Source organism: Bidens hawaiensis, unplaced genomic scaffold, assembly GCF_021521415.1.
Source record: "Bidens hawaiensis isolate Kalapana, Puna unplaced genomic scaffold, B.hawaiensis_p1.1 tig00067721_1, whole genome shotgun sequence".
Classification (NCBI taxonomy): Eukaryota; Viridiplantae; Streptophyta; class Magnoliopsida; order Asterales; family Asteraceae; genus Bidens; species Bidens hawaiensis.
Genome location: NW_027502003.1, coordinates 1 through 17,487, shown reverse-complemented (window position 1 = coordinate 17,487; position 17,487 = coordinate 1). Strand labels below are relative to the sequence as shown.

The 17,487-nt window shown below is 29.5% G+C and overlaps 1 pseudogene across 1 annotated transcript; it reads left to right on the top strand.

The window, feature by feature from the left end:
- The first annotated feature begins 261 nt into the window (after positions 1-261).
- Positions 262-1,619, top strand: LOC143605037 (NAC domain-containing protein 90 pseudogene; annotated as a pseudogene). Its single transcript, XR_013148426.1, has 3 exons — positions 262-585; positions 880-1,175; positions 1,419-1,619. The product of XR_013148426.1 is annotated as an NAC domain-containing protein 90 pseudogene (transcript).
- Positions 1,620-17,487: the final 15,868 nt, after the last annotated feature.

The window sequence follows — 17,487 nt, the reverse complement described above, 5'->3', positions numbered from 1 at the left end:
TGAACTTATATAAATTTGTTATGTAAAAGGTTTATAAATTCCAAAAGCATGTCCTTTAACCAACAGATGTTAAGTGACAACAAAATTGAATCACGGATCGACTTGATTGTAACACAATAATTCAAAAGTGTACACAAAGTGCAAACAATAGAATTAAAAATATTAATAATAAAAAAAAATAAAGTTTCTAAAAGGATAGTTATGTAAATCATTTAGGGAACCGAAAGTCTTGACTATATCAATATAACAAGCCATAGTGGACATTGTAGCTTGAAGGTCTGGCAATGACTTATTCAAGAAACTTGTTTTTCCATTTTCACTCGGAAACCATCTCTTTCACTAGCCTTAATATAAATACACAGTTTTGAATTCATGCTCAAATCACCAACAACAACATGGCTGATCATGGACACGAACACGAACACGTCCCCGACAACGTGCACGCCGTCTATCGATTTTACCCAACTGAAGAAGAGCTCGTTTCGTTCTATCTCTCGAACAAGCTCCAAAACCATCGAACACATGATCTCCATCGTGTAATCCCGGTTGTTAATGTCTATGAACACAATCATAGCCATCTTCCAAGTAAGAATCATATTAATGGCAATATAACATTCTTTTTGCCATTTTAGGGTTTCTTAAGTCATAGGGTTTAAAATTAAAATAATGAGTGTTATACTATTTAATTTTGTAGCAGCTTTATAGAGGAAATGTTTGTACTCATCACACAATCACACCCTCCATAAACTTTACTAATAACTGTGTTGTTAATGAGATTTTACTGTTACGTTTGTTTTTTAATTTTGCATACTCTATTAATGAGATTTTACTGGTTACGTTTGTTTTTTAATTATATATACTGTTTAATTTTGTGTGTAGAGTTAGCCGGAGAATTATGCCAAAGGGACACTGAACAATGGTTCTTTTTTGTGCCTAGACAAGAAAGGGAGGCACAAGGAGGAAGACCTAGCCGGACTACGGCCTTGGGCTACTGGAAAGCAACTGGTTCCCCGACTTATGTCTACTCGTCGGATAATAAAGTGATCGGGGTGAAGAAGACAATGGTGTTCTACGAAGGGAAGTCGCGCATGGTGAAGAAAACCGAATGGAAGATGAATGAATATAGAGCCATTAAACAAGAGGCGGATGGGACCAATACTTTCCCTGTTCCAAAGGTAACATATCTCTACATGCTCATGATCATTAATGTATGTTTTATTAAGTTTCCAATATATATATATATATATATATATATATATATAGTATGAACAAATCCAGACTGTGAACAGCTTGTAACGATTTTATTGGTTTAATATCGACATGTTAATTCGTTCATATAAGTTTAATTAAGTTAACTTCAAATGTATAAGTTAAGTATGAACAAATTCAGACTGTGAACAACTCTATATTTTCTACAGTTACGACACGAATGGAGCCTATGCAGGGTGTATGTGGTATCGAGAACCACACGAACATTCGATAGAAGGCCTTTCGGAATAGGACCAACAAATGAAGCGAGTAGAGGTGCGTCATCGTCTTCGGGAAACATCATCACTTCCAACTGTTCATGTCCTCAAAGCTCATGCCCATATGATCATGAAATGCTTAGTGGAGAATGAAGTACTTGTGCCTCAACATGATATGAATGGCATCTTTTTTTGGTTAAATACAAAGTAGCATTACAATATATAAATAAATTATACAAGAAACACTTTTGGAATACTAGATTGATAATGAGTTAATGACAAATTGTTGTTAGATAAAAAGTTTGTAAATTTAATATTTGTGGTAGTGCTAACCGTACCATGGTTATACATTATAATATGTGCGCATATATGAATTTATGCGTATAATGATGAAAAATAGAGATGGGTTTGTCATGTTTGGATGTGACTTAACTAGAATATATCATGATTATTAAAAAATATAATTTATATACGTCAAACTCAATGAGACAATGACTATTAATTATATACAAGTTTTATTAAGTTATTTGTGTTGAATTTACGTTGTATACGTACTAGATGATGAAACATACCTTTGTATTTGTCAAAAAAGCTTAACACGTGAGCAATGTATCTATTGTTGGAATATATATAATGTTCTTATGGAAGATATAAGTCTATAATGACTTCACTTTTTTATATATGGTAGAGAGACTTTTTGATATATGGTCAACAATAATTTTAAATTAAGTTATAAATATAGTTTTAGCAATTTTCACAAGTCATAGTCGATATTAAAAGATATATTGTTATTGTGTTGATTGTCTTTTAGGAAATTCTAATGATAGGCGAAATGTCTATGGTTTATTCTTTTGAAGGTGAAAGAAAGGATAAAACTAAAATAAACCGGATTTTTAATCCAAACTTAAGGTTTAAGTTTGAACTCATTTTACTAACTTCTTTTTCGTTAACCCAAAAAAAATGAGATAGATCTACGATAAATCTTATTCAGTTATATACAGTCGATCATATGTGATAATGGGATACAAAAAGAGTTGAAATTAGTTAATGTTCCAATGATATTTAAACTATGTCATTTTACTTTAATACAAGCAATTAAATACATTTCATAAGTCTATTTTCAACCCTCATTTTCGGTATATAAGTTAACAGAATATATTGTTTTAGTCACTATTAGATGGTTTTCAGTTTGATTTTGTTTTCCATTTCCTATTTAATTGGATTTGAAAGAGGTCGGACTATACAACAAAATCCATGACAAAAGTTGGAAAATGAAAGTGTGAGATATGTAATTGATTTATAAGCGTGTCATGAATTTGGAAACTAAGTGAAAAAAAGAAGGGTCGGGTAAATGGTTTGTAGAAGGAAGAATTAATGATTTTGGTTTGTAGATGATCCGTCATTTCAAATGATATATCCTAAAAATTGTACATGTGTTGTCAACTCTTGCCTATTGTCAAGGAAGTTTCAACGGTTTTCCGCCATTTATTATGGCGGAACTAGTTTGGATTTCAGGATTTGCCATTTTGTAATTTGAAATGAGATATCTTGTATCATACTCGTAAAACAAGTACATCTGTAACAACTTATTTCAGGTGATCCGCTATTTCAAATGACGAATCCTTGTATATTCAAACTAGTTCCGCCATTTGATGTGGTGTAACTTCGACAAGACTTCCATATCACTAGATAAGAGCTAATAACACTTGTACAACTTTGAAGACCCGTCATTTAAAATGACGTATCAATCACCTAGAAACATTATTTAGTTATTTACGCAAGAACTTTTGGGGCATATTATATTAAAAGCTATATTAATACCTTGTGTGTAAAGCATAACTAATTATACGGTGAGAAAACAAATTAATAGCATGTCAACTATGAAAAATATATAGCTATATCATTATCTTATTGATTTTTAAATGATTTAAACTCACACGCTACTTTAAAAAAATCCAATATATTGTTGATTATTATTCCATGCCTATTAAGAACAAAAAAATTAAATGATTTAAACTCACACGCTACTTTAAAAAAATACAATATATTGTTGATTATTATTCCATGCCTATTAAGAACAAAAAAAGAGTTAGGCCTTAGAAAATGATGGCATGTGTGCAATCAGTCACCATGTTGTTAGTTGAAGACCTATAGCTATTACTATATCTAGACATGAACACCATAGTTTAGCTCTATATTGGAACAATAGCAACTCAAGCTGCTGGCGTGAGTATATTTTCAAACAACGTTTGGAACTATCTCCAATACCTAAGTGAGTTTTTTCAGGACAGAATGTCAACTGTCCATACTGATTTTGACGCTCCATGTTTAACTCACCCAGAAACAACATCAAGTTGTTTGCATATTGTTAGTTGGAATGATAGCAACTTAAGCTGTTGGTGTGTATATATTTTCAACAGTGTTTGGAATTACTCTCAATAACCGAGTGAGTCTTCTTGAGACGAAATTCTAACTGTCTATACTGATTTTGACGCTCCAGGTTAACTCACCCAGAAACACCATCAAGTTGTTTGCATATTGTTAGTTGGAATGAAAGCAACTCAAGTTGTTGGCAAACAGTGTTTGGAATTACTCACAATACCCGAGTGAGTCCTTCTGAAACGGAATATCAACCATCCATACTGATTTTGACGCTCCATGTTTAACTCACCTAGGAACACGATCAAGTTGTTTGCGTATTGTTAGTTGGAATGATAGCAACTCAAGCTTTGGCACTTATATTTTTTCAACAGTTTTTGGAATTACTCTCAATAACCGAGTGAGTCTTCTTGAGACGGAATGTCAACCGTCCAAAATGATTTTGACGCTCTAGATTAACTCACCCATAAACACCGTCAAGTTTTCAACATGCTGTTAGTTGGAATGATAGCAACTCAAGGTGTTGGCATATACCAAACAATATTGGAATAATGGCATGTCAAGTACAACTAAAATAAATACTCCATAATCTTTTTTGATAAGGATGATGAATTTTCAAAGGTCAGCTCGTTGCTAATTTCTGTATTGGCTGAATATAATAATGGCAAAGCAGGATTCACTGGATCGATATAATTAAACCAAGAAACTTCAAGGAAATTAAAACCCTACAGACTCAAAAGTCAAAACCACATATATATATATATATATGGATGTGTTATTCATACACCCTTTATAGGATGTATATAGGGTTTATATGTGTATTAAAAGGGTGTGTAAATAAGTGACGGATCCAGAAAATTTAGCCAGTGGGTGCAAAAAAAAGTTCAACCTATAACTCGTCAATTCAAACTAAAAAAGTCAAACCTAAACGGGTCCAGTAAAAAAATTACATTAAGACAACAAAGATCACATGCCTTTTGAATTTGAAGAAAAGGGCATTATTTTTTTTAAACAGAAGATCAAAACTGATTACTGGACTGTTGCAGAATTCAAATACAAAGAAAATAAATTAACAAAACCATGAATCATGAATGTTTGTTTTATATTAGAATAAAATCAAGAATTCGAAATCACAATTTACAAAATAAATCTAACCTGAGATGTCACATGTGAAGCCGTCATTACCCTAATCTGTTAGTCTACAACCAATTCCAAAATTTGAATTAAAGTGGTTGAGCAATTAACTAATATGAGCTTAATTGTTATTGTTCATAACAAAATTAAATTTGTGCTTAAAAATTTTGGTTTCAAATTTAAAAAGTTATGTTTGTGGCACTAAAATGGGTCACTAAAATTTTTTGGATGGGTCACTTGGGTCTTTGGACATAATATATTACAAATTTATAAAGGAAATTATGGACTTGAGTGGGTGCAAACGTTCCCCCTGGCCGAACACTAGATCCCCGCCCCTGGTGTAAATAACCAAAAAGGGTGTATGAATAACCATTGCCTATATATATATTTTACTAATTATTAAGTAGACTTATAATTAAGGCTAGGCTAAACGTACCTCGTATACTTGTTCGAACCCCTTCTCCTAAACTTATTCCTTCAACAATTTTATTTAACATATTAATTACTACTCTCTAATATTTTTTCTAAAACTTATCATAATAGTAATATTGATTATCCTTTTGTAAAACATTTTTTTTATTTTCTCTCTTTTTATGTTTATTATTCTTTATCGTAATGATATTATTTTATCATCATATATAAAATATATTTAAAGAAATAATGATATAATATCTTTATAAAAACGATACAACGATTTGTATATTTTAATCTTATTAATTGTCTCCCACCCGACAAAAATAATCCTTTGAATATATTTTGTTATGTTCGGGTGTATAAGATTATTGTTACATTATAAAATTATTAAAAAAATGTTAGCTATTTTTAAAAATTATTAAAAAAACAGACTCTAAAGTATTAAAACACTTATAAAACTGTTTTTTTTTCTTTTTAGATATAAAATTGTTTTTACATAAACAATTATTTTTTTGTCATTAAAAAAACAAAAAAAAGTTTTAAAATAATAATGATAACAAATGATAAAGGAAAAACAAAAAAGTTTAAATCGTATTAATGCAAAACTTGTGAGATGGGATACGTTTAGCATCACCCTTATAATTAGCTCCGTTAATTTGCAAATCGTTGTGTAACCAAAATATACATGTGAGGGGCTAGGGTAGTATATGTGAATTTTTTTGAAATTTCGAGACTCGGGACAAGTAAAAAATTAAAAAACTGGCTTATACAAACACGTTTTTAGTTATGTGATAAATAATTTGACAATTTTTATCAATTTAGTTGCATTTCCAAAGCCCGATACAGACTAAAACAAAATTAAAAAATAATAAACAAATTACAAAAATGACTAATATAAAACACAAAGAAACGTTTTTTTCTATCTAAAAAAACACTCATAGGAACAATTGAACCCATCGCATCTAGTTCCATGGACTAGCACTTTATTCATCGCATCAAGAAATTATTTTGTAAACTTTGTTTTAAAACAAATTTATATATATAATTTTGTTTTATAATTATGTGCCTCTCTCGAAACTGGAGTTAGTCACCCTCCCTTTAAGCCGGCTCTCATAAGGGCGTTCTATATACTATTTTATTTGAGGTTGTTTTTCATCCGTAAAAACTTTAAACATGAAGAGATAATCCCAAATAAAATGTTATATTAACTGAAGCTCATAGTTGAATAGCAATATTATATTGAACAAAACAATAATCTTCCTTATAAAGTGAACATATTATCTGCATGTCGGCCTCTATAATGTTTGATAAAAGGAAAATTTCCGAAACTAGGTCATTTTAAACAATTTTTTTCAGAAATATCTCAAGACTAACCAAAGTTTCAAAACTAGTCTAAAAATTCAGTCGGATCCGACATAATTTCAACATTGTCTGACAAAATTTTTGACATTTAAAATCGCGCCATGTGTCAACATATTAATGAATCCAACGGGATTTCTTAAAACAGTCCCATCCGACAGAATTTTAGTGGGTCCCACGTCTTCTACCTTCAAACCTTAAACCTCCATAACCAACCTCCATCTCCATCTTTCTTATTTCTCCACAAAATCAAGCAAATTAACGATGCAAACCGCTTAGTTGTTCAAGGAGAACGCAATCATAGTGTTCAATTTCACTCTAAAACTCAAAATCAAAACCCCCAAATTGAAAAATCTAGGGTTCGTCGGACAAGTTAAACAGTCGCATCCGACGGAAGCATGAATCGAACCGTCAGATCCACATGTTTATTATTGCGTCGTTTGTTTCATTAATCCGTTGGGCAAAACCGTTAACCATTGGATCTGACGGAATAGTATGCTTCGTAACGCGTCCTGATAAAAAAGTTTTAAAATTTTTAGGCTATTTTTGAATTTTGGTTGTTCTTGGGATATTTATACAAAAGTTTGGTCACAAATGGCCCACTTTCGAAAATTTCCTTGATAAAATATTTTATTTATGAAGTAGGGTTCAAAGGCCGGTTTTCATAAATTTAATATGCTTCTTTTTTCATATGAAAATAATACAAGCAAGCCTTGGAGAACAAGTAATCTTGTCAACTATTGAGACTTTTTTTAACGGTAAATCAAACTTTACTATTAAAAAATTCTCACACTTTTTTTTAACCATGGTGCGAGTTAAATCCTCATTCATTGGAAAGACAAAACCTTATCTCACATGTGTATAATAAGATGATGTGAGCTTAACATATTAATGAATCCAACGGGATTTCTTAAAACAGTCCCATCCGACAGAATTTTAGTGGGTCCCACGTCTTCTACCTTCAAACCTTAAACCTCCATAACCAACCTCCATCTCCATCTTTCTTATTTCTCCACAAAATCAAGCAAATTAACGATGCAAACCGCTTAGTTGTTCAAGGAGAACGCAATCATAGTGTTCAATTTCACTCTAAAACTCAAAATCAAAACCCCCAAATTGAAAAATCTAGGGTTCGTCGGACAAGTTAAACAGTCGCATCCGACGGAAGCATGAATCGAACCGTCAGATCCACATGTTTATTATTGCGTCGTTTGTTTCATTAATCCATTGGGCAAAACCGTTAACCATTGGATCTGACGGAATAGTATGCTTCGTAACGCGTCCTGATAGAAAAGTTTTAAAATTTTTAGGCTATTTTTGAATTTTGGTCACAAATGGCCCACTTTCGAAAATTTCCTTGATAAAATATTTTATTTATGAAGTAGGGTTCAAAGGCCGGTTTTCATAAATTTAATATGCTTCTTTTTTTATATGAAAATAATACAAGCAAGCCTTGGAGAACAAGTAATCTTGTCAACTATTGAGACTTTTTTTAACGGTAAATCTAACTTTACTATTAAAAAATTCTCACACTTTTTTTAACCATGGTGCGAGTTAAATCCTCACTCATTGGAAAGACAAAACCTTATCTCACATAAGTGTATAGTAAGATGATGTGAGCTTAACACATAATACTCAACGAATCGAACAAAAAACAACATATTTTTTCTAAGCATTAATGATAATCAAACAATCATTTCGCAATGACATCATGTAGAACATAGCAAATACTAAGGAATTCTAACACCTTATAATTAGGAATTATTCATTGAGCAGAAAACATAATAAACTTATCATATGTGCATAGAGGTTGCTATCTTAGCCTATCTATATACCTTGTATGAAGTAGGGTGTGAGCAAACCATCTTCATCCTAAATTCCTAATATTGATTTATACATCGTTTTCAACCTATGGCCAAAATAATATAGTACAGAGATCGCGTGGCCAAGTCAGTACCACAAAGGCACAAATATCGTCGATGTTACAATATTGCGTGTGCGGAATCCCCACCGGCTCAATATGAGAGTCCAAATGAAACCTACGTCAAGTCACATGCAATTACTTTATATCGCAGTAATAATGTAACAGACACGGGTTGTATAAAGAAAATATTAAGTATACAGTAATAAAAATTTAAGATGTAAAATAATATTTTAAGATCAAATATAAATTAAATTAACAAATAAACCTTATATATGTGTAGATTTGCCTAAACAATATGGGCTAAAAATAGTCCACTAATTTTTTATTGTAGTCTGGCCCGATAACAGAATCTGAAACTAAAAGAGTCAAATCAGCTCATGAGTCACTCAGCATTCAGCTGTATATACTATGCTAGCATAGTAAAAATAAATAAATAAATAAATAAAAATCAATTCCCACATTTCATAAACTCATTCATTAAACGAGCTCGAGACTAAATTTGACAAACTACGTGAGTCTAAACGAGTCTACTACTTTTATAAATATAATAACTTTCATTTTTATGTATAGATATTGGATTACATAACAATTATTATATAAAGTTACAATAAAGTAGCTAAATATATAATATATACTATAGATAAAAATCGCATGTCGGTGCCACATAATGAAATCATGGGCCTAGCTATGATGCTAACTTGCGCTAACCTATTCAGATTACTGGAACAGACTTCAAGCTCCGGCCACTTATATCCACCACTTCTCCGCCGCCATTGATGCCGTCTTTCTACCTATTGGTTGCTAATAGGTTATTTTAGATCATTAAGGTTATGTAGATTTATTAGCGTAGTGAATTGCTGTGCGGCGGGTTTTGCAACTAGTTGTATATTAATATGAACACATGAAGTCCCCCAACTCCCTAAGCATAACACATGCTTTATTACCATATTTAGCCTTTTATGTATAGATATAAGATTACCTAATAAATTTTATTATAAAATAATTATAATAAAATACCAAAATAATATACATTTTTATATTATATGTACACATGAGCTAGGTCCCCTAAATTAAACAATTCTCATACTTACAAAGGCATCACGCATGCTTAATAAATCATATATACCAATCACTAATGTATGCATGTATTGAAAATGATTAATCTCAAAAATATGAAAAATATTTGCAAGCTTATCTTTCAAAATGTTTTAATAACAAAAAAAAAATCATCGATTAATATTCACCTAATTTTTCACGTTCAATTCGTAGCGAAAATAAAGTAAAACGTAATAACTATAACTATCTAGATGAAAGAATATCATACGCTAACAAAATAGATGCATGAAGCTAACATTGGTATTTTATATTCGACATAAATTTATCGAATATCAAACAGAAATCTAAGAATAAAACTAAATGCTAAAATAAACGTGTAAATTAAATAAATATATGATTGAGATGCTTTTACAACAGCGTTCATCAATAAAAATACTAAAACAAGAAAAAACAGTAAAAGAGAAAATTACAACCATGACTAAAGAAGTTTGTGCCCTAATGTCGGGACGAACTACCTATGGGATTTGTCATAACGTTCATCCCGTTTAAACAATTTCTTTCATATCTTATGGCCCCATATTATTTCATAGGAATAACGAGTTATACATGTTTTGAGCTTGGCCTTTTGTAGCAAGTTTTGCACTTGAATAACTAGAATACATTAATACCAGCCGGTTTTAAAATATAGACAAATATACGAAGGGTAGGTTGGGCCGGTTGGCCCCGTGGGTCCCACGTACCAAACCCATTTGTTGTCCACGTCCCCACCACTAGGGCTTTTTATATAATACAAATTAAAATTCATCATAAAGTACATATTATAATTGTAAATAGAGTATTTGATATTTATGTTATATGTTATCTTCAAATAATATAATCAAAAGATTTGTATTTGCAAAAAAACACTTACTTATTTCTAGGACATAAGTTATGGGAGGTGCGGAATATGAGAAATGTGAGTTTGATACGTATTCGACACATAAACAATGGAATTTTCACATTTTATGTTAAAATGTGTGTTATGATGGGGTGAGTTATGAAATGTGGTTGTGTGTAGGGATGGGCAAATTCGGGACTGGTACTGGTTGGTATCGGTACCGGTACCGAAATCGGTACCGATTTGGTACCGTCGGTACCGAATCGGTACCAACGTTTTGAGTTTCGGTACCGGTACGGTACGGGACCGGTATTTCCCGAAATTTCCCGAAATTTTACCTTAAATACCGGTACCGTCCCGGTCCTGTCCCGTTCCCGTACCAGTACCGGTACCGAACTGAATATTTCGGTACCGGTACCAAGAATCCGCGATTTTCGGGACCGGGATTTTCGGAACCGAACCGGTCGGTACCGGTACGGTCCCGATCTCATCCCTAGTTGTGTGGCAAATTATGGTGAAATGATTGGTTACTATTAATTAAATTCAAAAAGCAATAAAAATACCTCTCATGCTCATACTTGGTTCACCAGCGTCACTTTTCGCCCACTTGTTGAAGTGGCGAGGCTTTAGCGCCCTTTTCAAGTTGTCCCTAACACGTAACCTTAGTTCAGTTTGTCCATAGCGTGTAGTCTTAGTTCAAGTTGTCCATAACATAGTTGCCTGATGGACGTTGGTGTATATTTGAAAGTAGGTTTGTTAAGTATGTGAGATAGTTGTTTTTTTTTAAAAAAAAAAAGAAAACTAAAACATTGTTTTTAATAAAAGTATTCACATCCCCACTTGAAGCAAGGCTAGAATATAACACCGGTTCAGATCAGAAAGCATTGTGTCGATTCAAAAAAAAGGCAAGACATGGTTCATTTTTCTAATCTTTTATTCACAACTAGGTTATTGACCCGTAGGCACTACGGGTAGAAATATACAAATCGTCTAATAAACACATATAATTTTAACCGACAATATTATCCGTTCTTGAAAGTAAGTTCATTGAACTTGCCTAAAATTGAAGGATAGACAAAGTCTATTAAATCATATTTTGGATATAATGAATTGCTAATTAGAAGATCATCTGAAATTTTGTACATTCATTCGTCGTCATTTGGACCCCCCCCCCCCCCCCCCAGCATTCCCTTCACATATATCTAATAGTTAATTCGCAAATTATTTTATCTCTTCAACATGTAAGGTTTGACATCCAACTGTGAGCCTCGTGTTTTTTTTATAGTTTAAGTACCTTTCACTTTGACAAGATGTAGGAAGAACTAATTGAAGTGTAATCTAAAATAAAAACGAACAAAAGTCTGTACAACTTAGCTATTTATTTAACAAAAGTATCATAAATTTATTATTTACAACTCCCTAAATACTTCCTTGTATACAAGGTTGTAGCATTTCGTTGTTGTCAAAGATTAATATAAATAGGAACAAACTGGTTTTTTTAATAGCTAATAACTAAACACTTACAAACATCAATTGGCTTATATGACTTGTTTAACGATTCATAGTGCCATAACTTGTATACACTCTAATATTGACTTGAAGTTGTTATGACTTTAACTCAAGATGCTAATAACCCATATTAGCTCAAACATGTTCTAAATCATGACACGAACTTACAAAACAATACATTTTGGCAACCCCAAGTACATATCCATATGGCTGCTAATAACAGTCTGGATGTGGCAACATCGATATATTTACGTATTTTATTTTCCATTATTAAGATACTAATAATGTATTCATCTTTTAATACATACAAAAGGTGACTAAAATAATTTTAGTGGTTTTTAAATATGTAGTAGTTCTCATTGAGCCCAACATTATGTATAAGTCTTAAAATATTGGTTTTAGTTATTTATTTGTATTGATAATCTTTATATCCACAAAGACAAGTGTTTCCAACATATGATATATTGATAATACAAAATCAAATTGCACAATGATCTTGGCTAGAAAATAGTTTAATATATTATAGAAATAGAGCTTTCTCTTTTTACAACATTATTTGGAAATGAGCTTAATAGACTTTCCTTAAATCTTGTCTATATGCAATCAATCTATTTTTTTTCCTCCTACAAAGTCATGCACTTGGCCATTAACAACTTCTTCATATTATTTTTGTTGATATTAACCTTGACATTTGTTAATGGACATTACAAAACAGACTACAACTGAAAAAAAATACTTTCTTTTCAATTTGAGCGAAAGTTTCTTATCTGAAAGTGTTAGACCACAATGAATTATGTAAGTGCGATTATCAGTATTAGTACCTGAAATAACTTTTACTTCAACAAAACGTCTACCCAAATTAATTACTCGCAATCTAGTTCCATTACACAAACTACTTTTCTGATTCATATTCATTAGTAACATTATTGGCACACCGACTTTTAGAACCAATTTACGAGTCAAAATGATTTTGGTCTTTTTAATTTTATTTAGTATAATGTGTTTATGAAAGTTATAGTTCAAATTAAAATATGAAAAAATAATTTGTATGATCTTACTTAAAACCAAAAAACTGATTTTTATATGGATCACAACTAAATTTGTGAATTTTGTTGCTAAGTATGGAAACAATATAAATTGAATAAACCAAATATGAGTAAAAAATAATGGAGAAATAAGATTTAAATTTCTAGTATACATTAAATTGGTCAAATAACATATAAAATTGATCAAATAAATTAATGGTATTTAATACAAAACATATTAACTTTCTAGTATAATCAAAAGTAATTATTTAAATTTCTAATATACATTAAATTTGTCATTTATACTAATTAAAAATTGATCAAATATAAAAGATGTAAATTTTTATAACATTGAATACTATTAAAAACTATAAAAGATTGTTGCAAAAGTCTTCAATTTCGGTTTTGTAAAACCATAAATAAATAAATGTAAATATTATTATATTTTTTTCCGTTTTTCTTGGAAATTCAGTAACTAAACAATATACTATTAATTTTTTATTTATCATAAAATTATTGTCAACACTTTAGCATCATTACCTTGTTTAACAATAAATTTCATTAGCTAATTATTTTTTTTAATTTTATACATTAATCTTGACATTTAGCCTAATTAAAAATTGGGCAACTATAAAAGATGGAAAATTTTTATTTTCTGTTTAGTTTATTAGTTTACTTTTTAATTTTACCCGAATAATTTAGACAAATCGGTAACTCTTGACATTTATGTCTAATTAAAAAATTATTCAAATATCAAAAATGAAAAATTTAGTGAGATTGGAGACTATTAAAAACTACAAAAGAGTGACCAAAATTCGGTTCTTAAAAGCAAAAATAAATAAATGTATAAATGATTGGAATGTATCATTAAAACAAAAGATGATCAATAATTAGCATAAATAAGTAATTATAGTGAATATCTAAGATTTTTTAAATATAAATTTGAAATAAGTAATAAACAGCATATTAAATTGGTCAAATAAGTTAATGTGTATTTAATATAAAACTTATTAACTTTCAAGTATAATCGAAAGTAAATTATTTAAATTTTTAGTATACATTAAAATTGACATTTATGCTAATAAAAATTGGTCAAATATAAAAGATGGAAAATTTGTGGACATTAAAGACTATTAAAAACTACAAAAGATTGTTGCAAGAGAGGTCAATCTTGGTTTTTAGAAACAAGAATAAATACATGTAAATATTATTATAAAAACTTTTCATTATTTTAGAAGTTTACTAACTAAACAATATAATATTTATTTTTATTAATTATCACGAAATTATTGTTAAGATTTTAACTTCATTACCTTATTTAACAATAAATTTCATTAGATAATTATTTTTTATCTTGACATTTATGCCTACTTAAAAATTGGTCAAATATAAAAGATGGAAAGTTTTTATTTTCTATTTAGTTTATTAGTTTATTTTTTAATTTGGCCTGAATAATTTAGACGAATCAGTAATTCTTGACATTTATGCCTAATTAAAAATTAGTCAAATGTAAAAGATGTAAAGTTTATTGAGATTGGAGAATATTAAAACTATAAAAATTGTTCAAATTCGGTTCTTAAAAACATAAATAAATCAATTTTTAAGATTGATTATATAAAAATCAATTAAATTACATGAATTGTAAAAAATACATAAATACATGAGATAATAAAAAAATATACATCCAATCTTGTACAAAAAGTAAGACATTTTTGCAGCAAATGCTCCATCCATGACATTAGATATTCTAGTTGGGAGCCATAAGTTGAAATGGTAAAATTAAATTAATGTTAAACAATATATTATTTGAACTAAACGGAACTTTGGCCCGGGCTTTGAATATACCATTTTGTCTTGCAAAATCATTTCTATCGACCAATCTTCTCCGGGTTTTGAATTGTCCTTGAGACGCCATAGTTTCAAAATATACACCTTGAGGACACGGTTATTGTTTACCGCATCCAATTGGTTCAACATTGTGATGTTTGTTGGCTCCATCTTCCTGGTGATGAAAAAAAACAAAACATTAATTTCTGAACAATAGCACTTTTAACCAAAAACTAAAAAACAAAATGAATGATATAAACAACAAAAATATAAACCTTAGAAACCAAGAAAATCGTTTTAGCTCAGTTTGGTGTGATAGTGTAAAAATTCTTGTGTGAAAGTGAAGTATTTATATATAGTTCATAATAAAGGATTGAATTTTGGAAGGAATAAATAAAGAAGGAATGTATATAGGGAATTAATTAAAAACATAAAATTAGGAAACTTCAATTACATTAAATCATTGACGAAAATTAGGAAATGAGGATTAAGGGATTTTCAAATTTTGAATTACTAAAATTTAATGTTATTAAAATATATTATAAATACAAAATAATTCAGTTCAAATATTTAATTCTAGACTATATTTAAACATATGGAATTAACTTTTTAATGTGAAAAAATAAGTTTCTAACCTTTTTATTTACATGAATGTAATTAATCATCAATTCAATAAATTAAATAATTACCGTATATCTTGAATGATTATCAATTACCATATATCTAACATATAAAATTATAATCAGTTATGATATATTTAAATTGTGAATCATGTGGTTGAAATTTATAAAAATAGTCAACATAATATAATTAATAAGCATTTAAATAATTAAGTAATTGAAATAAGTTGTGTAAAAATAACTAAGTAATTTCTTTTTTTATGTATTAACAATAACACAATTTTAGTATAATAAACATCAATTTAAAAATTGAGTCATTGATATAACATATGGTAATTAGTAATAATAATTATAAATTAACATATATTTCAAATTAGAATCAGCCTCATATATTAAAATCTTTGATTGACTAATTTTGAATTAGTCAATCGGTCAAAATCTGTATTTATAGTAACCCTTAAGAATCCTTAATCAAAACCTTAATCAAATGATCAAATGATATATCATAATTTATTAAAATATAGAAATTCCGTAATTAAAGAATTTCTTAATCAAATAGAAAATTTATCCCAAATATACAGAAATTGATTACAGAAATTGATATTTCATAAATATAAAATTAAAAGCAATTATAGTAAAGTTAAATCCGTAATATCTGTATATTAGGTTGTTTTATATTGAATCCAATGGATGAAATATCAATTAATTATCTCAAATAAATTAAACCTGTAAGGAAGCCTGATGATTAAACTGACCGAAGGTAACGTTGATGGTGAGCACCTTCATCGATGGTGGACCGTGAATTTGACTATTAAATGAATTGAAGGTAGTGATAGGTGGAACAGGATGGAACCGTCAATGAGAATGGAGGCATGAAAGAGGAAAAAGATTTAGGTTTCTAGGTTACGTTATATTATAGTACACAGAATAATAAAAATAACATAAATAATAAAAATCATAATTAATTAATAAATAAATTGGTTAATCATTATTAAATTGGAGATTAATTTAAAGTTAAAGAGAATCATTAAAGAGAATTGATTGTATCTTATTTTAATTTAATTTTGATTAATATCCATGTTTCTATATAAAAATTTATATAATTTTGATTTATTTTATTTAAATGAAAATTAGAGAGGTGGTAGATATAAATGGAAAGTTAAGGAAACAACCAATAGGAAGAAGGGAAGTTGAGTTAAAGCCTATTGGTTTAATAGCATATATAGATTGTGTGTCGTTTTTCAAATTCTATATATAGCTAGTATAACTGTATTTATTTTGTGTAGTCATAGTTCATTTTTCTAATCGTTTATTCACGAAAATTAGTTCTATATATAGCTAGTATAACTAAATTCCGTTTTCTATAGTCATAGTTCACTTTTCTAATCGTCTATACATGCCTTAGCGAGTCTAAATTTGAGCTCTACTCATTTAATTTACTAGAACTCAAGCTTGAGTACAACTTGTTTGGAGCCCTAATTCTATAGCTTGAGCTCGGTTCATAAACAGTTTCTTAAGATTGAACTCCACTCAAGCCACTCGCGTGTTATTATTTATTTTATATACATTTATCATATATAATTATTTTATTATAACGCGTGTTAATTTGTTCGCTATAAATTTATATGTAATAATAATATAGTTTACATAGACTCACTTATACTTACAAGCCTACACAAGCTTAATAAATAAAACAGAACTCTAGCTCGAGCTTAAGTTCGTCTTAGCTTGGCTCCATGAACTGATATCGAGTAGCTCACTCAAACCTTCACTAGTAGATGACACCCTTAACTGAAATATTATTTATTTATACATTTTTTTTTATAAATAATCGAAGTTTTATATAATTTACTATAAAACGATTACAATAAAGTGGCAAGCAAACGGGCAACAAGCT